The sequence below is a fragment of the Puma concolor genome, chromosome B1, assembly GCF_028749965.1.
Source record: "Puma concolor isolate L17-30 chromosome B1, mPumCon1.1.hap2, whole genome shotgun sequence".
NCBI classification, from domain to species: domain Eukaryota; kingdom Metazoa; phylum Chordata; class Mammalia; order Carnivora; family Felidae; genus Puma; species Puma concolor.
In genome coordinates, this window is record NC_141670.1 from 169,599,166 (window position 1) to 169,623,635 (window position 24,470).

Here is a 24,470-nt window from a genome sequence, read left to right on the forward strand (position 1 = left end):
GTGCCAAACCGTATTGCATATCACTTCCTCCCAAATTCCATTAGCTAAAAGTGAGACACAGAGCCTCACCTAAAAAAAATGGTCACAAAGAAATGAAGCCTATCTGTGTATCCAGTAAGAAGAAATACTGGCTTACGTGATCAACAGGCAATCTCCCATAAAACCGTGGCTCTGACATTGGCCTCTCTGTTGAAGCCCAGACCTGCGTATCAAACTGCCTGCTTATTGGACAAGTCCACTTGGAGTACAGTCTCTCAACCTCTATGTTATTAACATTTGGAAGCAAATAATTCTTTTCCAAGGGGATATCCTGTACATCACAGGACTTTTAGCAGCCCCTAATCACCAGATAGATGCCACTAACCCTAAGCCCCCAGTTGGGACTAACAAAAATGTCTACAGACATTGACAAATGATGCCCGGGAGTGAAAATGATCAGTTTAATGTTCAGAGATATTGTTGAAACTTTCTAACAATAAACTTATCATCTCTAACAACACACTCACTTTTCCTTCTGATCTCCCTAATCCAGGAGATGGCAGAAAATCAACCTAGTGTTTCAACACCAAACGGATATTTATGCTTGATTCTGTTGTCTCTCTCAAGCCTGGTATGAAAACAATCATGAAATTCTTCCAGTTCTTCTTTAATATGTCTCAAATTATTACTATTCTTTTCATTATCAATTCCAATATACTAGCCCATAACTCTGCTTATTAAAGGTCTTCAGACTAATCTTCCTGCCTTTGTTCTCCTCTTTCTCTAACCCCAATAATCAATTATCAGAGAAAATGTCTTTAAAATGAAAACCTAGGGAGGGTATTGGAAGATGGAGGTGTAGGAGAATGCTGGGCTCACCTCATCCTGCAGATCTTAGATTAGATCTGACCCACATCTGCATAAATAACCCAGAAAAATGCCAGAAGACTAGCAGAACAGACTCTCTGGAGCCAAGCATAGCAAGAGTCCCATGGAAGAGGGTAGGAAGGGCAGAGAGGCAGTGCGTGCCACATGGACTGGCGGGAGGGAGCCAGGGCCATGGAGGGGCAGCCTGCCCAACAAGGCAGAGTCCCTGAAGTCTGGCTTGCAAAGGTGTTGGCGCTGGATTCCATGAGTTCTGACAGCGAGTGGACTTAATATCTAGAATATTAAAAGTCAACAGCTCTGCTCTCAGAGAGCGGGGAGGGCAAGAGGACACTAGGAGGGAGAGTTGTTGAGCCCTGGAAGACAGAGCTCAGCTTGGCAGGAAACAAAGGGGCTGGCAAGCACCATCTCCCTCTCCCATCCCCCAGCCAAAATTCCACAGGGAACCCGTTCCCTTCATTGAACTTGCTTGCACTGCGCAAAACACCCAACACTGTGCTTCTGTGGATCCATCCCTCCGATGGGTCAGCCACCCTCCTGGTGCTTCAGGGCCCCTCCTGCAGGGGACCACCACCTGCAAAGGGAGCTAAGCCTGCCCCTCCCACCCCTGTGCACCTTGCAGATCCACCCATGCTAATACACCAGATCCCATCAAAGCAGCACCACAAGCCTGGCAGTGAGCAAGTAGCCAGACAGGGGCCACACCACTCCACCATGAGTCCCACGCCTGGGAGAGGGGAAGATAAGGTACACACCAGTCTGACTGTGGTCCCAGTGGTGGGCTTGGGGCTGACATCTGGTCTGACTGCGGCCCCGCCCACAAGTTACTCCGGACAGCATAGGGGAAATGCCCTGCAATTTGGAACCACCGCAGGGACTACCCAAAATGACAAAACGGAAGAATTCTACTCAAAAGAAACTCCAGGAAGTACCACAGCTAACCAATTGATCAAAAACGATTTAAGCAATATAACGGAACAAGAATTTAGAATAATAGTCATAAAATTAATCTCTGGGCTTGAGAAAGCATACAGGACAGCAGAGAATCTATTGGTACAGAGATCAAGGGACTAAGAAATAGTCATGAGGACCTAAAAATTGCTATAAATGAGGTGCAAAGTAAAATGTAGGCAGCCATAGCACGGATTGAAGAGGCAAAGGAGAGAATAGGTGAAGTAGAAGATAAAATTATGGAAAAATAGGAAGCTGAGAAAAAAAGAGATAAAAAAGTCCAGGAGTATAAAGGGAGAATTAGAGAACAAAGTGATGTAATCAAATGGAACAATATCCATATCAAAGGAATTCCAGAAGATGAAAAGAGAGAGAAAGGGGCTGAAGGTGTACTTGAACAAATCATAGCTGGGAATTTCCCTGATCTGAGGAAGGAAACAGGCACTGAAATCCAAGAGGCACAGAGAATTCCCTTCAGACGTCACTTGAATCGATCTTCTGCATGACGTATCATAGTGAAACTGGCAAAATACAAGGATAAAGAGAAAATTCTGAAAGCAGCTAGGGATAAACAGGCTCTAACCTACAAACGGAGGCCCATAAAAGTAGTGACAGACCTATCTACTGAAACCTGACAGGCCAGAAAGGAATGGCAGGATATCTTCAATGTGATGAACAAAAAAAAAATATGCAGCTGAGAATCCTTTATCCAGCATATCTGTCACTCAAATAGAAGGAGAGATAAAGATTTTCTCAAACAAACAAAAACTGAAGGAATTCACCACTAAACCAGCCCTAAAAGAGATCCTAAGGGGGACTCTGTGAGTGAAATGTTGCAAGGACCACAAAGGACCAGAGACACCACTACAAGCATGAAACCTACAGACATCACAATGACTCTAAACCCATATCTTTCTATAATACCACTGAATGTAAATGGACTAAATGCACCAACCAAAAGACATAGGGTATCAGAATGGATAAAAAAAACAAGACCCATCTATTTTCTGTCTACAAGAGACTCATTTTAGACCTGAGGACACCTTCAGATTGAAAGTGAGGGGATGGAGAACAATTTATCATGCTACTGGAAGTCAAAAGAGAGCTGGAGTAGCCATACTTATACCAGACAAACTAGACTTTAAATTAAAGGCTGTAACAAGAGATGAAGAAGGGCATTATGTAATAATTACAGGGTCGTTCCATCAGGAAGAGCTAACAATCATATATGTCTATATGCTGAATACAGGAGCCCCCAAATATATAAAACAATTAAGCACAAACATAAGCAACCTTATTGATAAGAATGTGGTAATTGCAGGGGACTGTAATACCCCACTTACAACAATGGATAGATCATCTAGACACACGGTCAATAAAGAAACAAGGGCCCTGAATGACACATCAGATCAGATGGACTGACAGATATATTTAGAACTCTGCATCCCAAAGCAACAGAATATACTTTCTTCTCGAGTGCACATGGAACATTCTCCAAGATAGATCACATACTGGGTCACAAAACAGCCCTTCATAAGTATAAAAGAATTGAGATCATACCATGCACACTTTCAGACCACAATGCTATGAAATCAACTAGTGCTTGAAATCAACCACAGAAAAACATCTGGAAAACCTCCAAAAGCATGGAGGTTAAATAACACCCTACTGAAGAATGAATGGGTCAGCCAGGCAATTTGAGAAGAAATTAAAAAAATATATATGGAAACAAACAAAAATGAAAATACAACAATCCAAACACTTTGGGATGCAGCAAAGGCAGTACTCAGAGGAAAATACATTGCAATCCAGGCCTATCTCCAGAAACAAGAAAAATCCAAAATGCAAAAATCTAACAGCACAACTAAAGGAACTAGAAGCAGAACAGCAAAGAAACTCCAAAACCAACAGAAGAAGAGAAATAATAAAGATCAGAACAGAAATAAACAATATAGAATCTGAAAAAAGTGTGGAGCAGATCAATGAAACCAAGAGTTGTTTTTTTGAAAAAATAAACAAAATTGATAAACCTCTAGCCAGGCTTCTCAAAAATAAGAGAGAGAGGATCCAAACAGATAAAACCATGAATGAAAATGGAATTATTACAACCAATCCCTCAGAAATACAAGCAATTATCAGGGAATACTATGAAAAATTATATGCCAACAAACTGGACAACCTGGAAGAAATGGACAAATTCGTAAGCACCCACACACTTCTGAAACTCAAACAGGAAGAAATAGAAAACTTGAACAGACCCATAACCAGTGAAGAAATTGAATCAGTTATCAAAAATCTCCCAACAAATAAGAGTCCAGGACCAGATGGCTTCCCAGAGGAGTTCTACCAGACGTTTAAAGCAGAGATAATACCTATCCTTCTCAAGCTGTTCCAAAAAATGGAAAGTGAAGGAAAAATTCCAGATGTATTCTATGAAGCCAGCATTACTTTGATTCCCAAACCAGACAGAGACCCAGCAAATAAAGAGAACTACAGACCAATATCCCTGATGAATATGGATGAAAAAATTCTCAACAAGATACTAGCAAATTGAATTCAACAGCATATAAAAAGAATTATTCACTATGATCAAGTGGGATTCATTCCTGGGCTACAGGTCTGGTTCAACATTCACAAACCAACCAATGTGATACATCACATTAATAAAAGAAGAGAAAAGAACCATATGATCCTGTCAATCGATGCAGAAAAGGCCTTTGACAAAATCCAGCACCCCTTCTTAATAAAAACCCTTGAGAAAGTCAGGATAGAAGGAACATACTTAAACATCATAAAAGTCATTTATGGAAAGCCCACAGCTAATTCATCCTCAATGGGGAAAACCTGAGAGCTTTCCCCTGAGATCAGGAACACCACAGAGATGTCCACTCTCACCATTGTTGTTTAACATAGTATTGGAAGTTCTAGCATCAGCAATCGGACAACAAAAGGAAATCAAAGGCATCAAAATTGGCAAAGATGAAGCCAAGCTTTCACTTTTTGCAGATGACATGATATTATATATGGAAAATCCGATAGACTCCACCAAAGTCTGCTAGAACTGATACATGAATTAGCAAAGTCGCAGGATACAAAATCAATGTACAGAAATCAGTTGCAATCTTATACACTAATAATGTAGCAACAGAAAGACAAATAAAGAAACTGATCCCATTCACAATTGCACCAAGAAGCATCAAATACCTAGGAATAAACCAAACCAAAGATGTAAACGATCTGTATGCTGAAAACTATAGAAAGCTTATGAAGGAAATTGAAGAAGATACAAAGAAATGGAAAAACATTCCATGCTCATGGATTGGAAGAATAAATATTGTTAAAATGTCAATACTACCCAAAGCAATGTACACATTCAATGCAATCCCAATCAAAATTGCACCAGCATTCTTCTTGAAGCTAGAACAAGCAATCCTAAAATTTGTATGGAATCACAAAAGACCCCAAATAGCCAAAGTAATGTTGAAAACGAAAACCAAAGCAAGAGGCATCACAATCCCAGACTTTAGCCTCTACTACAAAGCTGTAATCATCAAGATAGTATGGTATTGGCACAAAAACAGACACATAGACAAATGGCACAGAATAGAGACTCCACAATTGGACCCACAAAAGTATGGCCAACTAATCTTTGACAAAGCAGGAAAGAACATGCAATGGAAAAAAGACAGTCTCTTTAACAAATGGTGCTGGGAGAACTGGACAGCAACATGCAGAAGGATGAAAGTAGACCACTTTCTTAAACCATTCCCAAAAATAAACTTAAAATGGATAAAGGACCTGAATGTGAGACAGGAAACCATCAAAACCCTAGAGGAGAAAGCAGGAAAAAACCTCTCTGACCTCAGCCGCAGAAATTTCTTACTTGACACATCTCCAAAGGCAAGGGAATTAAAAGCAAAAAGGAACTATTGGGACCTCATGAAGATAAAAAGCTTCTGCCCTGCAAAGGAAACAACCAACAAAACTAAAAGGCAACCAACGGAATGGGAAAAGATATTTGCAAATGACATATCGGACAAAGGGCTAATATCCAAAATCTATAAAGAGCTCACCAAACTCCACAGCAAAAAACAAATAATCCAGTGAAGAAATGGGCAGAAAACATGAATAGACACTTCTCTAAAGAAGACTTCCGGATGGTCAACAGGCACATGAAAAGATGCTCAACATCACTCTTCATCAGGGAAATACAAATCAAAACCACATTGAGATACCACCTCACACCAGTCAGAGTGGCTAAAATGAACAAATCAGGAGAATATAGATGCTGGAGAGGATGTGGAGAAACGAGAACCCTCTTGAACTGTTGGTGGGAATGCAAACTGGTGCAGCCACTCTGGAAAACCGTGTGGACGTTCCTCAAAAAATTAAAAATAGATCTACCCTATGACCCAGCAATAGCACTGCTAGGAATTTACCCAAGGGATACAGGAATACTGATGCATAGGGGCACTTGTACCCCAATGTTTATAGCAGCACTTTCAACAAGAGCCAAATTATGGAAAGAGCCTAAATGTCCATCAACTGATGAATGGATAAAGATGTTGTGGTTTATATACACAAATGGAATACTATGTGGCAATGAGAAAGAATGAAATACGGCCTTTTGTAGCAACATGGATGGAACTGGAGTGTTATGCTAAGTGAAATAAGTCATACAGAGAAAGACAGAGACCATACGTTTTCACTCCTATGTGGATCCTGAGAAACTTAACAAAAGGCCATGGGGGAGGGGAAGGAAAAAAAAGTTAGAGAGGGAGGGAGCCAAAACATAAGAGACTCTTAAAAACTGAGAATATACTGAGAGTTGATGGGTGTGGGGGAGAGGGGAAAGTGGGTGATGGGCATTGAGGAGGGCACCTGTTGGGATGAGCACTGGGTGTTGTATGTAAACCAGTTTGACAATAAATTTCATATTAAAAAATCAAAAAACCTAGGGTGGCTTTACAATAAATGATTTAAAACTTCAGCAATTTTAATTTCATTTTCTGCCAAAATCCCACCCAGGAAAACACACACACACACACACACACACACACACACACACACACACACACGAAAATGTAGGGGAAAGTAATATTTGATGAAATAAATGAACTAAAATCACAAATCATATAATATGAATAACTGCCAAAGATAGTAAAGTTTATAAAATATAAACTTATAAAGTATAAGGCTCTTACATTCCTATAAGACAAAGTTTTCAGGGAAAAGATTATTCTAAAGTAAGAGAAGCTGCCTAGTAGGCTCTAAATTTATTCCACCTGGGGGCGCCTGGGTAGTTAAGCTCCTGACTTCAGCTCAGGTCATGATCTCACAGTTTGTGGGTTCAAGCCCTGCATAGGGCTCTGTGCTAACAGTTTAGAGCCTATACCCTGCTTCAGATTCTCTCTCTCTCTCTCTCTCTCTCTCTCTCTCTCTCTCTCTCTCTCTCTCTCTATTTCTGCCTCTCCCCTGCTCGCACTCTGCCTCTCTTTCAAAAATAAATAAATAATTTGAAAAAATTTTAGTCAGTAAATAATTAATAAATAAATAAATAAATAAATAAATAAATAAATAAATAAATGTATTCAACCTGGAACTTGGAGTTAATGAGAGAAAGTTAATGATGAGGGAGCCTAAGGCAAGCTGACAGGCAGCAAACATCTCCCCTCCACACCCCTGCCCCAGGTGGGATATGTGTGATACTCCTAGGGCACTCCTGGCTGCCCAGGAACTAAGAAAAGGGGAAAAACAAATGGTTAACTGATAGGGATCAGTCTTCAGGACCTAAGTTTCCATCACCCTTCTATCGTGATGTAGGAAACAAAGGCAGAAGGAAATGGCAGAATAAAACTAAATTTCCTTATAACCTGCAGCCCATTGGCAAATACTTGAGGCAGGCAGAATAAAACGTTTCTCCAGGAACTCCTTACTGTCTTAATGTTAATGCTTTGTTAGACTGAAAAACAACCTTAGCTTGACAATAGCTAGGCCTCCAGGATCCTTTGAGTCTTCTTTAGCATGTAAAAATCTCACTAGAAACTTCTCCTGGACTTTCCCTCCCTCAACCCTATAGTATATAACCAGTCTCTCCTCTTGGTCCCAGGGTAGCTCTTTCTGCCCACCGGGTCCTGTCCTCCTGCTACACCAGAGACGTCTTCAAGAATTCTTTCTTGGTCATTGGCTCTGGACCCCACGAACCTCACTGTCACCCCCCAAAAAAACTCATCAGTTAACAAATTAATGATAGAATTCTATTTTTTCAAGAGACAAATAGGGGCACCTGGGTGGCTCAGTTGGTTAAGCGTCAGACTTTGGCTCAGGCCCTGATCTCATGGTTCAGAGGTTCAAGCCCCACATCAGGCTCTGTGCTGACAAGCTCGTAGCCTGGAGCCTGCTTCAGATTCTGTGTCCCATCTCTCTTTGCCCCTCTCCCACTTGCACTCTATATCTCTCTAAAATAAATGTTAAAAAATTTAAAAAGAGACAAAATATTAGATGTACAAACCACATCTCTTTACAGGTGGGCCACAGGAAAAGCTGGAGACATTTCTATCATTACCCAGTTTTATATTACTGAATGTTCCGGGTAAACTGTCATTATACTCTAAAGGGATGGTCATTATTTTTCCCCTTCCTACAAAGTTACAAACAGGACCTCAGGAAGAACAGGGGCTGCCTCTAGAAGTCTCCCTCTTTTGGGTTCCCAGACCCAATTCCACTGTATGGGAGGGAATCGTTCCACCCACATCAACAAGCAATGCTCTGGGCACCAGCTGCATGTCCTACAATTCAAATCAGTTCTGACACTATCCACCTGGAGATGCCATTCGATTCCACAGGTTAAGGGCTCAGTTGTACCAGGCTGCCTTCTTACCCTTACTTCAGATGCCAGTCATAATTCCTTTTGACCAACTGGCTATAAATCAGAGGCTCACACAACCCTCTCCTTTGAGTTCAATTAATTTGCTAGGGCGGTTCACAAAACTCAAAAACATTTTATTTACTGATCACTGGTTTATTGTAAAAGGATATAACTCAGGAATAGCCAAATGAAAGAGACGCAAGGTATTAGAAAAGTACACAGAGATTCTCTCAGGAATGCCACTCTCTAAGCACCTCCACAAGTTCACAAACCCAAAAGTTCTGGAACCCCTGTTCTTTTGGGTTTATATGAGGCTTCATTATGTGAGCATGATTAATTAAATCATTGGCCATTGGAGATAGATTCAACCTTTAGTTCCTCTCCCACACAGGATACCTGAAGGTGGGACTGAAAGTTCCAAGCCTCTGAACTAGTGGTTGGTTCCCCTGGCACCAATGCATCCTTAGGAGCAGTCCAAAGTCAGCTGATTAACATGGCAAAAGACACCCTTAGGGTTTTCTCCACTTAGGAAATTCCAAGAGTTTTAGGGGCTGGGCACTGGACAAGAGGAGGACAAAGACCAAATATATATTTGGTCCCTGAACTAAGTTTAATATCATGGCATGGCAGAAAGACTGCACTGATTTTAAAAATTTGCAGTTAGACTATCCTTGGCCAGCAGGTTATCTTTGTGTCAGAAAGAGGAACAATTCTAAGTCAAAACAAGCTCTGTACTTCCCAATTTTTGTCATCTAAAGAGAAAGATATACCAGGAGAGAGATGAAAAAGAAAGGGAAAAAAAAGCAATACCCTATATAGCTTCATTCTGAACCAGTCGGACTTTCAACTAACGGAGCTGAATCAAGTCAAAAAGGGCAAAGTGTTGATGAACAGGTTACCATAGATCACAGAAGGAAGCTCAAGCTGTCTGTGAAAACTGTTCATTCTCCAGGCATATCTTACATTATTTATAGAAGAATAAATTATCTGATCCCAGAAGGACAACCTCAATTCAAATACAAGCAGTAATTTAGAAACATCTTTGTAAAATTACCCTACTAAAAAGAGAAAAATCGCAAATGAAAGGCAGCTGAGGACATTGAGAAAAAAAATTGTATGTAACTAATGAACATTGTGACTATTATTTTTTAAACTAAAACACGACATGGAAGAAAACAGGACATTTATAAAAATAATAACTTAGGTTAATCTGCAAGATATCAACAAAGAAATTATACAACAAAAAGAGTTAACAGTGAGTTAGTTATTAAGCAAGAAAAAAAAAGTTTGGAGTAGGAGAACTCATAAAAATAAAGGTAGGAGAACTCATAAAAATAAAGGTAAAACATGTATTTATAGATATTCTGGATTTACATGTGGCCTTTACAGAATGATGGTCTCACTTTTTCCATGTCTAGTGATTGTCACCAAGAGAACATCCCAAGACAACAAGCTGAAGCTGCATGGTCTTTTTTAACCCACTCTTGACAGTTACACAACATCATTTCCATTGCATACTACTGGTTAAGAGCAATATAGAAGTTTGCCCAGATTCAAGGGGAGCAGACATAGATGGCAAGTTAGAAAGTCAGATTGTAGAAAAGCATGTGGGATGAAAGACTGTCCTTGGAAAATACAATCTGAAAGTGCAAGATACACAGAGGCCACCTAGAATTAAGTTTTTCCATACACAGATCTCCATCAGTTAAGTTTTACAAAGAGAGCAGAAAAGTAATCCTTAAAACAAGTCACGTTAGGGGCGTCTGGGTGGCTCAGTCGGTTAAGCGGCCGACTTCGGCTCAGGTCACGATCTCGCACTCCGTGAGTTCGAGCCCTGCGTCGGGCTCTGTGCTGACAGCTCAGAGCCTGGAGCCTGTTTCAGATTCTGTGTCTCCCTCTCTCTCTGACCCTCCCCTGTTCATGCTGTCTCTCCCTGTCTCAAAAATAAATAAAACGTTAAAAAATTTAAAAAAAAAAGTCATGTTAGTGGAGATCAGCTAGAAAAGCTTCTACTACAAATTCATCACTCCATTTTTCAGAACAAAGAAAATTCAGAGGAAAATATTTAAAATTAGTAAGTTGAGTAAAAGAGGTATAAGATTTCCTTTAAGATATAAATATACTACCATCAGCAGAGCTAGAAAGAGTAAGATCAGACAGTAAAAGTTAAGGAATAATAATATTAATATAATCAGATGGTTAATATTGGGGAAGCTGGAAGGAAATAAGAGCACACACATTACCTTATTCTAGAATGTGAAGTCAACAGATCATCTCTAAAATAACTACATTAAAATCAATTATTCTCCATACCACACAAACTATGTAAGAAAATTCCCTGAAATACTGAAATGAAATATAATACTTCTTTTAATTTTTTTTACATTTTTATTTATTTTTGAGAGACAGGGCACAAGTGGGGGAGGGGCAGAGAGAGAATGAGACACAGAATCCGAAGCAGGGTCCAGTCTCTGAGCTGTCAGCACAGAGCCTGATGAGGGGCTCAAACTCACAAACTGTGAGATCATGACCTGAGCCAAAGTTGGACATTTAACTGACTGAGCCACCCAAGTGCCTCGAAATATCACACTTCTATCTGTAGTTGTCTGTAGCTAAAATATGAGATAAGTTTATTTTTCATGCATTTAATATAAATTGAGACAAGTCCTTGAAACCGGTAGAGTAACCTCCCTCTAGGTGCTCAGCTACCTTGATGATAACACTTTCCTGGGAGCAAAGGAGAACCTTAGCTTAACATTATCCCAACCTCAAGGATCCTGTAAGTCTACTTCCTTTACCTCAACTGCCCCAAGATATACGCTGGCAATCATACTCCAAGCTTATAACTTCCAGATATACATCTGAGGGGTCTCATGACAGGTTTTATTAAATGGTAATAAATGGCATTTCCCTAGCAACAGCTAGCCCCTCAAGGTCTTGGAAACCTTGCTTCCAAAATACATTAGAGACTTCCTCTCTCCCTGCCCCCCTCCCAACCTGAGGGTATATGAGATACTGGTCAAGACCCCAGGGAAGCTCTTCCTGCCCAAGGGTCCCATCACCATGCTTTAATAAAAATCACCTTTCTGCACCAAAGACATATTCAAGAATTCTTTCTTGGCTGTTGGCTCCAGACCTCACAAACCCTCCATCACCCTGAAACGTCATCATAAATATTGAGAATTTCACATATAAGAAGTGTAAAACAGTTTTTATATGTATTTAGACAGTTTCATATCTTTTTTCTTACTAATAATGGACATGATCAAAAAGTTGGAGGATTACTGATAAATAGCTGTGAAGAAATCACTTGAAGATTATAAAACTTTACATAAAAAGCAAACATATGCATATGCATATACACCAGGTCAAAAAGAACAAAGCCATTTCTTAAAGGCACAAAATAAAGAGAAAGTAAAAGAAAAACAATCCATAGGCATAAGTAGAACCTTTCTTGTCATATCAAGAGGTAAAAAAATTCTCTAAAAATGACTCAAAACAAAACCCAGTATATACTATACTACAAAAAAGTTTGAAATGAGAACCAAGGCTTAGTTACCAAGTAAGACTGAATTCATACTAAATATCAGTATATTGATTATTTTAGTGGCCACTTTATAATTTTAAATAATTTAAGCCACACAAAAATATGCCATAAACCTTTATGCATCAAAAATACAAGCATGAAAATTTATAAATCTAAACTGCAAAAAATACTAAATATAAAAAATACTAATAATGAACCATTCAAAAATACTGTGAATCAACTATTACTGAAAACATTGTCAAAAAATTTACAAAATATCTAAAGCATTAAATGCTTAAGAAATATAAGCATAGAAAATTTCTATGGCATATACAGTTTTAATCAGAGGATAATATAATTAAGTAATTTACAAACAAAGAATAAAAATAAAATGAGTTAAGTAAATTCCAAACTTGGAGAAAAACATTGCTAAATAAGCCAAGGGAAAGCAGAACAAAAGAATCAGTGGATCATAAAGGAGAAATTAATATTCTTTAGATTGTAAAAAAAGTAAACAAATCCAAGGACTGATTTTTATAAGAAAAAAATCAACAAAATAAGTACAATTAAACTAGAGTTGAATAAATGAGCATCAGAAAAACTAATCATGAAAAAAATGTTAAAATTCATAAAGCATGGAAAAGTCAGATATAAATCAATTTTAAAATCAATTATTTAAATTAACCACCATTATAAAATTTGAAAATATGAAATTATTATTTTCCAGTTAATATGAATTAACTAAGGTTACCTGACATTAAGAAACAATTCTCAAGTTCTATACTAGAGAATCTAGAAATTTGAGAATATCAAGTAGCTCTCCCTTAAGCAAGCTCCAGTCTTAAATAGTTGCATAGTTTCCTTGTACTTTGAAGAAAGAGAAAATATTATTTCTCTCTAAATTGATTCAGAACATAAAGAGAAGTCAGCCCACCAATCAATTATGGTATCAGCATAATACCGATCCCAGCCTGACAAAGGTTACACTCTGAAAAATAAGCAGGCTAATTTCATGATTAAAAAATAAATATTAAGGGCGCCTGGGTGGCTTAGCCGGTTAAGTGTCTGACTTTGGCTCAGTTCATGATCTAGTGGTTTGTGGGTTCCAGCCCCACATCCAGCTCTGTGCTGTTAGCTCAGAGCCTGGAGCCTGCTCCAGAATCTGTGTCTCCCTCTCTCTCTGCCCCTCCCTCACTTGTGTTCTCTCTCTCTCTCTCTCTCTCTCTCTCTCAAAAATAAACATTAAAAAAATTAAAAAATATATATATTAAAAATCTGAAATAAAATTTGAGCAAATTGACTCAATACATAAAATAGGAAGGCAAATAGTTCAGTGTTAGGAATCCATTAATAGAACTTGCAATGTTTGGTTAAAAAATGAAAACCATACATCGATCTCCTTAGTTACCTTAGACATGGCAGTTATATGTACAATAATAAGGGAATGATTACAGACATTATTATAAAGCCATAGAGGGAAAGCTCTGCAGTTTTGAAAAAGATTAAGCTGAGGTTGGAGGTATTCCAAATGTTGCATTATATGCTGTTAAGTAGTTTGAGGACGGGAGCTTGGTACAGAAGAACATGTGTAGTACAATTACTAGTAATACCAAACATTTATTCTAAACAGCAATTCCTGAAAAGAGAAATAATCCCTTCACATGGAAAATTAGAGTACGTAAAAATAAAATACTTACGTGCAGGAAAAAAATTACTATTCAGTTAAAAGAAAAAAAATCTGTGGAAAAATTTTATAACACATGATACAAAAAAAAAGTTTGATATATATATATATATATATATATATATATATATGAGTTCTTTCAAGCACTAAGAAAAAGTTGAAAGTATTCAATTTTTTAAAATGGTCAGGGTACATAAAGAGTGGTCACAGAAAAAAAAATATGGTTTATAATCTGATGAAGAGGTGCACAACCTTGCTCAAAATAAAAATACGGAAAGACAAAAGAAGTCAGAATATTAGAGTTTAAATTCTTGACAATACACAAAATTAGTGAGGGTGTAAAACATTCAGTAGTTGAATAAAATTGATACAAGCTCTTGAAAGAGCAAATGAAAAGAAAAGGCATTCAACATTAAATATACAAACACTTTTAAAGTTTCATTTCTAGTAACACAGTTTACAGAGAAACCAACATATGTGTGTGGAGGCGTGTTACTAGAAATACCTACCCAAAGTGGCCTTTGCTGACTGCACCAAAACTTGGTTCACCATCCCTACTGTTAATTGTTCGATGTCTCCCTTGGCCTTCCTTTATTAAGGGATTCAGTTCTCTGTGTCACATTTAACAGATTCTCTCACCATCTTTCCTTCTACTTTCAACTTACTTGAAGGCAAGAATTGTTTCTAAGTAATTGCACATCCTTTTGTAGTGTCTAGCAAAAATTAAGTGCTTAAAGAATAACGTGGGTAAGAAATTAAGAAAATGTGTTACTAAGTCACTGGTAAGGAAACCTTATGTGCCACTTTTAATATCAAAAAAATTCTCACACTCTCACCTGGCTCTATTTTGGAGTAAATACTATGCAGATGCTGCATTTCAATTTCTGCATTTCTTCATTTCTTTCTTTTTGTTCTTCGCACATCTCTAGTGAGAAAACAGCTCTAAAATGCTACCAAGTATTGGGCTTGTCCTACACAGAAATAACAACACTGGAAACAACACTCTCCTTGCTTCTTACTCCTAGTTGTTGTAATTTAATAGGTGCCCTTTCTCCAAATTTCCATGTTACTTGACATTATGTAAGATTTCTGATTACTAAAAACCAAGGAAGAGGTGATAGTACAGAGGGCTATCTTCCACGAGGGAGGTTAAAGAGAAAGTTTGGCAGGGTCCCCTCCCTAAGAAGGAAAAAAACAAAAACAAAAACAAAAACAAAAACAACCTCAAGGCAACCTGGCTACGTGCTTAATGACAACATCCCTCATGACCTTGTAACATGAGACCACTTAGCCTGCATGTTTGTTACCATATATGGGAGACAAAGAAATAGAAAATGTATAAAAATTCATGCCACGTGGCATTTGGGGCTCAGTTCTTTGGGTACGAACCCAACTGAGCAGTGCTGGCAGGAATAAAGTTGCTTCCTGGAAAGAAAAGTCTGGGTGTCGTGACTCTGTGAGAATCCTGCTACCAAAGTGCTCAGGAAGTGATTGCCTGAGGACAGAAGAAGCAGGAGGCAGGCTTCAGGTGTGGGAACATGACAGAATGAGACACCTGGGTGCACTCAGTAATGGTACTGAGTAATAGGAATTTGGGGAATAGATACACATGTAAATCTGGAGATGGACACAAACTGTAGGAAGTTAATGGAAGAGTGAAAGTGCCGAAATTAGTGATAGTGATAATTATTAGGATGGAATGTCAGGTAGACCTAGCACTTTTGTTTTTGTTTTTGTTTTTGTTTTCCTTCTTAGGGAGGGGACCCTGCCACACTTTCTCTTTAATCTCCCTTGTGGAAGATAGCCCTCTGTACTATCACCTCTTCCTTGGTTTTTAGTAATCAGAAATCTTACATAATGTCAAGTAACATGGAAATTTGGAGAAAGGGCACCTATTAAATTACAACAACTAGGAGTAAGAAGCAAGGAGAGTGTTGTTTCCAGTGTTGTTATTTCTGTGTAGGACAAGCCCAATACTTTCTAACATTTTATAATCATACATATCTGATTAAAAGGTTACTTAATCAGGAAGAAAATATATTCTCCCCCATTCTTGGCCAAAAGCTTCAGTTTATATAATGGTTTTGTTCACCTGGTCCTTATGGTTATCACAGCTAATTGCTTGAGCATCCCACGGATCTTCTTTGAATCTCTGTGAGACACCAGCCCTTTTGAGCTGTAAACTTTAGGCCACTTGTTTTTGAAAGTGCTCAATGCAGAATGCATTGGTGGTGGTATAGTATACTTTGAAATATAAAGCATAAGACGAGGTACATAAACAACACAGTATCTAAAACACCTCTTTCTACTTTGTTGTTATTACCTGCACTACCCAAAGCCTTGGGAGGAAGAAACTTAGAAAGTTATTAAAATAGGTCAGCTTTAGAACACTCACGAATGTCTCTATGAATCAGGCTTACTAGTGAACAATCTGGTTTTCTTAGATTGACGGTATCTTGTGCCAATAAAATCTCCCCAAATATCCAGGCCAAAGCTCCTAGTCTTCTGTTAAACTTCCCATGACTCATAAAAAGTTATGTTTATGTTAAAAGGAGCAAGAGATTGCATTATCACTAATATATGTAAGACAAAGTTTAGATGATGTATTTTGAGGCTAACCATAAAGGCCTTAATATTCCCCTCAGCTTGACTTAACTTTAGACCAGTTTCTTCCTGACCATATATAGGTCTCTGACATCCTTTCTTATAGAATTTACTCTAGACAAATTATAATTGGGGAGGTGCCTGGGTGGCTCAGTCAGTTGAGTGTCCAACTCTTGATTTCAGCTCAGTCATGATCCCAGGATTGCGGGATCAAGCTCCCTCAGTATGGAGCCTGCTTAGGATTCTCTCTCTCTCTCTCTCTCTCTCTCTGTCTCTCTCTGTCTCTCTCTCTCTCTCTCCCTCTGCCTTTGCCACTCTCCCAGCTCATGCTTTCTCTCAAAAAAAAGCTACAATTGTGAATTATTTCTCTGTCCCTTTGAAAAAAAAGTATGCAAATTTTTTCCTCTCCTCTTGCTAGTTTTAAGATCCAGAGAATATCTTTAGCAAGTATCTGGGACCCATCTCTTTGAAATGTAAATGTCAGAGGAGATAGTACCCTTACCTTGGTCTCTGTGGAAGGGTAGGGGCAAACTTCCATGGTGGCAACTAGGGAACACAGATGGCCTAATCAAAGAAAAACATTTGTGAAGTCAGGAATAACTAATTGGGCTGGATATATCCCATTGATCAACCTCTAGCCTGAAGTCCTCCAATACTTCTTCCACTAGCTCACCCCAGTACTTAAAGAACACCCCACCTTTTTTTTGAGGGGAGTTGATTTGTCTCTCTCTCCTATTTAATATGGCTATGTGAATGATACAGTTTTTGCCAAGTGTTGGTAATATTTCAAAATTATTTTATACTTCCAAAAAATTCAGAGTTTATAAGTGATTCATTCATCCAGCTTGTGGTAGCCAGAAATAACTAATGGCATGACTCTGTAGATAGCATAAGATATCTAGAGCAACTGCTATGTAAAGAGATGGAGTAAGATACTATGGAAACATGGACTATGAAGATTTTGTATATCAACAGATGTCTAAAAATAAGAATAAAAATATCAGCGAAAATCAGAAAGCTGCTTTAGTTCTGACTTGTAAAGAGTATGATATTTAAAATTAGAATTTAGACTACTTGGCAGCAATTTATAAACTAATATGCTGTATCTTATAGAAGAAAAATGCTCTGAAATATAGAAAAGAATAAGATTAACAAAATAAAAATTTGAACTACAACCTTATCACTATTAATTTAAAAATGGAGCAGCCTTGACATTTAGAATGGGGTCCCTCTACCTAGTCCCTTTTGCTTTTTAACTGTTTGATGCAATTTTTAGTATATATTCATTTTATTACTTAACATTTTGAAAATCAAGTAAATATATTTTCTTGTTTCTTTCTCTGTTTTAGATTTTTTTTTCTAATTTCAGTGTAGTTAACATACACTGTTATATTAATTTCAGGTATACAATATAATGATTCAGCAGTTCTATACATTATGCAGTGCTCATCAAGATAAGTGTACTCTTAATTCTGTTCACATATTTCACCTATCCCCCACCCATCTCCCCGCTGATAACTCTCTGTTCTCTATAGTTGAGTGTGTACATAAACACTTCTTTTTAACTTTGTGCATTGTTTTTTAATTCCACAAATGAGTGATATCATATGGTATTTGTCTTTCTCTGACTGGCTTATTTTGCTTAGCATTATACTCTCTAGATCCATCTACGTTGTTGCAAATGGCAAGATTTCATTCTTTTTATGGCTGAATAATATCCCATTATATCACTTCTTCTTTATTCACTCATCTATCAATGGACATTTGGGAAGTTTCCATAGTTTGGCTATTGGAAATAATGTTACAATAAACATAGAGGTACATACATATATGCTTTTGAATTAGTGTTTTCATACTATTTGTGTAAATACCCACTAGCGCAATGACTGGATAATAGTGTAGTTCAATTTTTGAATTTTTGAGGAGACTCCATACTGCTACCACAATGGTGGTACCAGTTTTCAGTCGCACCAATGGTGTACAAGTCTTCCTTTTTCTCCACATCCTCACCAACACTTGTTTCTTGTGTTTTTGATTTTAGCCATTCTGACAGGTGTGAGGTGATATCTCATTGTGATTTTGATTTCCATTTCCCTTGCTAGTAAGTGATGAGCATCTTCTCATGTGCCTATTGGCCGTATGCATGCCTTCTTTGGAAAAATGTTCATTTCTTCTGCCCATTTTAAAATGGGATTATTCTTTTTTTTAGGTGTTGAGTTGTATAAATTCTTTATGTATTTTGGATACTAATCCTTTATCAGATATGTGATTTGCAGGTATCCTCTCACATTCAGTAGGTTGTCTTTTAGTTTTGTTGGTTGTTTCTTTTGCTATGCAGGAGCTCTTTATTTTAATGTAGTCCCAAAATTTTATTTTTATTTCCCTTGCCTCAGGAGAATGTATAGAAGGATATTGCTATGACCAATGTCAAAGAAATTACTAGTTGTGCTCTCTTTTAGGATTTTTATGGTTTCAGGTCTCACATTTAGGTCTTTAATCCATTTTGAGTTTCATTTTTTGTATGATGAAAGAAAGTAGTCCAGTTTCATTCTTTTGCAAGTTGCTATCCAGTTTTTCCAATACCATTTGTTGAAGAGATTGTATTTTTCCCATTGCATACTCTTGCTGCCTTTGTCAAAGATTAATTGCCTATTTAATTGTGGGTTTATTTCTGGGCTTTCTATTCTGTTCCATTGATCTATGTGTCCATTTTTTTTATAAGTATCATACTGTTTTTTCCTAGGTATTTCATAATTTTTGGAGCAATTGTAAATGGGATTGTTTTCTCATTTTTTCTTTCTTCTGCTTCATTATTAATGTATATAAATGCAATAAATTTACATTGAAACCAGGAGCTCATTCTTTGAAAAGATTAATTAATAACCCTCTGGCCAGATTCATCCAAAAAAAGAAAGAAAGAAAAACTCAAGTAAGCACAAATGAAAGAGTAGAAATAACAACTGATACCACAGAAATACAAATGATTGCAAGAGAATATAATGAAAAATTATATGCCAACAAATTGGACAACCTAGAAGAAATGGATAAATTTCTAAAAAAAAAAAAAAAAAAATATATATATATATATATATATATATATATATATATATATATATATATATAACCTACCAAAACTGAAGCTAAAGAAATAGAAAATTTGAACAGACTGATTATCAGCAATGACAGTGAATCAGTAATCAAAAAACTCCTAACAAACAAAAGTCTAGGACCAGACAGCTTCACAGCGGAATTCTACCACATATTTAATATGGAATAAGCACTTACTTGTATCCTAAATCCTAGCCTCCTTGATGGAAACAAAAGCCTGACTAATAGTTACAGTAAACCATTCTTCATGTGCTGAAATATTTGTGATGTGTTTCATAACTTTAAGCACCAAACAACATTTCCTCCCACAAAATACAAGAAAATATCTAGCATATAAAGCCTGAAGATTAAAGAAAAGCTAAAAAAAATCGTCATGTACATGAAGAACAAAAATCAGTTTTTTCTCTTTCAAATAATACATGTTTTTTTTTATATAACATATCTTTCCTCATTAAAAATTTTAATAGCTGTTACTATATGATATTATTTTGGCTTTCATACCACACAATGCTCAAATTAAATTTCAAATTCTTTCAAGAACTTTATGAATCATGGACCTTTTGGTTTGTTTATTCCAGTTGGCAATTTTAATGTAAATCAAGCACTAGCTAGGACACAGCAGAAACTATTTTGAACGCTTTTAGAAAGGATTTTCTCCATGTTTAAGCAGGGTCAGTCAGACCATTTGAAGATAAATATATACAGAGGTGTGTGGGTATACCTCTCCAAATAGCCTGCAACATCTGTTCAAATAACACATTTTCCACTTTCATTACTCCAGTCACACACTCTAATTGTGTGTTACAGATGCTGCAAGTTTTTTAGTAACACTATTCTGCTAGCTTGTTTGAAAGTATCACTGTATAATGCATTGCTACTCTGAATTCCTTTTTTTAAATATGAAATTTATTGTGAAATTGGTTTCCATACAACACCCAGTGCTCATCCCAACAGGTGCCCTCAATACCCAACACCCACCTTCCCCTCCCTCCCACCCCCCCATCAACCCTCTGATTGTTCTCAGTTTTTAAGAGTCTCTTATGGTTTGGCTACCTCCTTCTGTAACTTTTTTTTTCCTTCCCCTCCCCCATAGTCTCCTGTTAAGTTTCTCAGGATCCTACTCTGAATTCTTAATGTTTGCTTTGGTGTAAAAGGCATGGTTACCAGAATGTCTCCTGCTTGGTATCTTATTTTATTGAAGAGAAGTTTTAAAATCAACTGGACAATACTTACAAATAACATATTACATAATCTTGAAAGAACACACTTATATTTTACCTGAATGAAATAATCTTTTCAAGTTTACATACATCTATATTTTATGTATATCCCATTGTTTTTTCTTTCCCATTATTTACCAAACCAAGAATTTATGCAAAATGCCTTTCAACTTGAATACCTTTACATTATGATGATATTATATCTGAGAAAATCCACTACATTATGTCTTGATAAATGTGATGTTTATTTACCTTGGGTCTTGTGAATACATTAATAAAAGACAAACTGTCTAAAGCATCTGTATTACATTTACTCACAACAATTGTTATTCTAACTCAGGTGCTTGCTCTGATCTCAGTCACTGAAGATAAAAAGTCAGTGTCATTACAATAGGATAATTGGGCAAGTTGATGAGATGTTTAATTGGGCATAGCCAAGCTGATGTGGACAGGTGTGAAAGATGGAAAAAGTGAAATTCAGGAGAGAGGGCGTGGTAGTACAGAATGAGGATTGCTGAGAACCAATTCTTGAAGACAAGATGAGAAGAATCAGTATCATGGGCAGCTGATTTGTTTGTGGAAGGACAGATGGATGTAGAAAGAAGAAAGTACAGAATTCAGCTCCAAAAGGCTGTCAGAAGCAAGCACTGTCAGAGTTCTAGAAAACTGGGCTGTAATTCACCACAGGATTCTAGACTCCAAGCCAAACCCAAATTGTATAAAGTAGACCTCAGACTTTTTCACGTTGATTTGGCCAAAGTGGTATAAAAACAAGTGAGGAGACATTGTAACACTTAGTACTTAAAGAGATCTAGGGCTTACTCTGTAATTACCAGCTCAATAACAGCACAATGAAATCCGACCTCAGTTGAAAGGCTCAAGCGATTTTCCAATTGTGTCCAAAAGCTGGCTGAAACCATCAGGAGAGTCATAAAATGTGTATAAGTTCCTCCCAACTCAATCATCAGGAATTGAAATTGAGTATGGCAAGAGTAATTGTTGGAAACTGGCAAATGCTACAAATCAGAACTTTCTTTTCCCAAACTACCTATTGTTAATCATTTACCAATATACCATGTTATTTATGAATGTTTAACTCTCCCTGTTAGAATTAGCTCAAGACCCAGCATCTATAATGAGTCTATCTGTGATTTCTATGGTGAGGGGCTGAAATGAGAGATGCAACTTTTATTTTCCTTTACTTGTGTTTTGTCTCACCAAAATCGACAAAGAAATCCACAAAATAATCACTTTAGTGTCACATGTGTAATAAAAACAAAGCAGTTACAGAACAATTAGAAAAATAATTTAAATCTTGTTGGGCACCTGGGTGGCTCAGTTGGTTGAGCATCCGACTTCAGCTCAGGTCATGATCTCACAGTTCCTGAGTTCTAGTCCTGCATCGGGCTCTGTGCTGACAGCTCAGAGCCTGGAACCTGCTTCAGATTCTGTGTCTCCCTCTCTCTCTGCCCCTCCCCTGCTTGTTCTCTCTCTCTCTCTCTCTCTCTCTCTCTCTCTCTCTCTCTCAAAAATAAATAAACATTAAAAAATTTTTAAAAAATGGAATTTAAATCTTGTTTTTGTTACTGTTTGGTAAAAATAGCATGTATTTTGTTAAATTACCAGACAGTTTGTTTAGAAATGTAATCAAAGTAATTTCATTTACTGCATCTTAAAGATCAACAATTCAGGAGCCAAATCATGTTTTTCTTAAAAAAATACATTTGAAGAAAACATGTAGTTAATAATTTTAACCTACTATTTCTAAATGTTGTCAATGAAAAGTATTCTACTAAATTATCTGATACTAATTTTTTTTTAACGTTTATTTATTTTTGAGACAGAGAGAGACAGAGCATGAACAGGGGAGGGTCAGAGAGAGAGGGAGACACAGAATCTGAAACAGGCTCCAGGCTGTCAGCACAGAGCCCAACGCAAGGCTCGAACTCACGGACTGTGAGATCATGACCTGAGCCAAAGTCAGATGCTTAACCAACTGAGCCACCCAGGCACCCCAGATTTTCTGATATTAAAAACAAACAAACAAACAAAAGATGTGTATGGTCAAATATATTTGGGAAATAGAATGTATATTGTTTTAAATATTGGTGCAGTTATAGACAATCTCAAAATCTCAAAACAGATACAAAAACAAGTGGATTTTCTTCTAATGTCAGTTCATTGCTAGGTAGCTATAGCTCTCCTCCATGTCTTCATCATTCAGATACTTTGGATTAGAGAGCAATCTCTATATGGGACACACTGGGCTGGTGACAGAGTAAAAAGAGAAACAGATGATGTGTCTTAAACTTTTGTTCATAAATAGTGCGTGTCCACTCACTTTTCACCAAAACCAGGTCAATGCAGTGGGAATCAAAGTCCTCTTAAAGGACACATACATAATTGGAACAATAACACTATCTAATTCATGTACTACACTATTTTCTCGTCTTTGGTATTCACATGCTTTGTTGATGTTTTAAAGCCTTTAAAATCAACTTCCAATTCTAGTCAAGGTAAGCTGCCATTTATCAGATGTTGCCACTGTTTCTAATACATAATTATGATTCTAGATCATTATTATCTGCATACAGGGTTAGAATTTCCATATATACATAAATAATCATGTTGCCCATCTCATTCAGAAGAGATGATTTCTTTTCTTTCCATTAGGGAAAAAAAGAGAAACCTTTTCAAGGAAACCTGAAGTCAGCTAGTCCTACCAGCCCTCACTTCACTGTGACATTTAATTGATAGCCCCAAATCTATTTCCTGTAGACTTTTTCTGGCCCCATAAAGCTTGAGTTACACTGCTCTGTGCTTCTTTGGTTTTGATGCATTTTCCCATTGTTCCTCTCTCAAAACTTTTTCCCCTGACTACGTTAGTACTTGTCTCACAATAACAAAAAGCCTCTATCTTTAACTTATTGACCGATATCACTCCTCTTCACTCATTGTACTTGTAGACACTTCTCCTTGAGGTTGTCTGTTCACACTTCTTGCTATTCCCTCCTGCTAAGCAGCCCAATGTCAAGTATCATAAGGGTTCAAGGTTGGGAAAATTATATCCAGACTCCTTGCCAATAAGGTTCTGGTTTAGACTCCACTAATGAGAAATATTTATACAAGATTTGGAAGCTAGAAGAGCAATTGGATTCAGATGACTGGATAGGAAACATATCCAGTGGAACTGGTATTTCCTTCTGTTAAATTTCTAATTCAGGTCTGCAGGCAGGGACAATTATTAGCAGTGGTTTCTTCAGTTTTTTCCCTGTAGTAATTTCTTGAATGAACAGAATAGCATACCTATTTTTCTAAGCCTCTGTCTGTATGAAACCCCTTACTGGAAATATCTAGAGTGTCCTTCTTTCCCTGGAGGGCTGCTGATAGAGAAAATATGACTCCCCTTATAAAACTTCCCTAGTAAGGACTGTCTTCTCATTCTCTCATATTCCACTTTTTTTTTTTTTTTCAGAGCCCAGAAGAAGGGAAACTTTAAGATAGTAATTCACTTCATGGCTCATTTGGACCATGACTGCTTCATCTTCCACCATTCCTCCTCTGCATTTATTTTATTTACCTTCTTATCCCTCCAATTTATTCATCAAAGACCTTGGCTTCTACCTTAATGTTTTCCTTTTTACT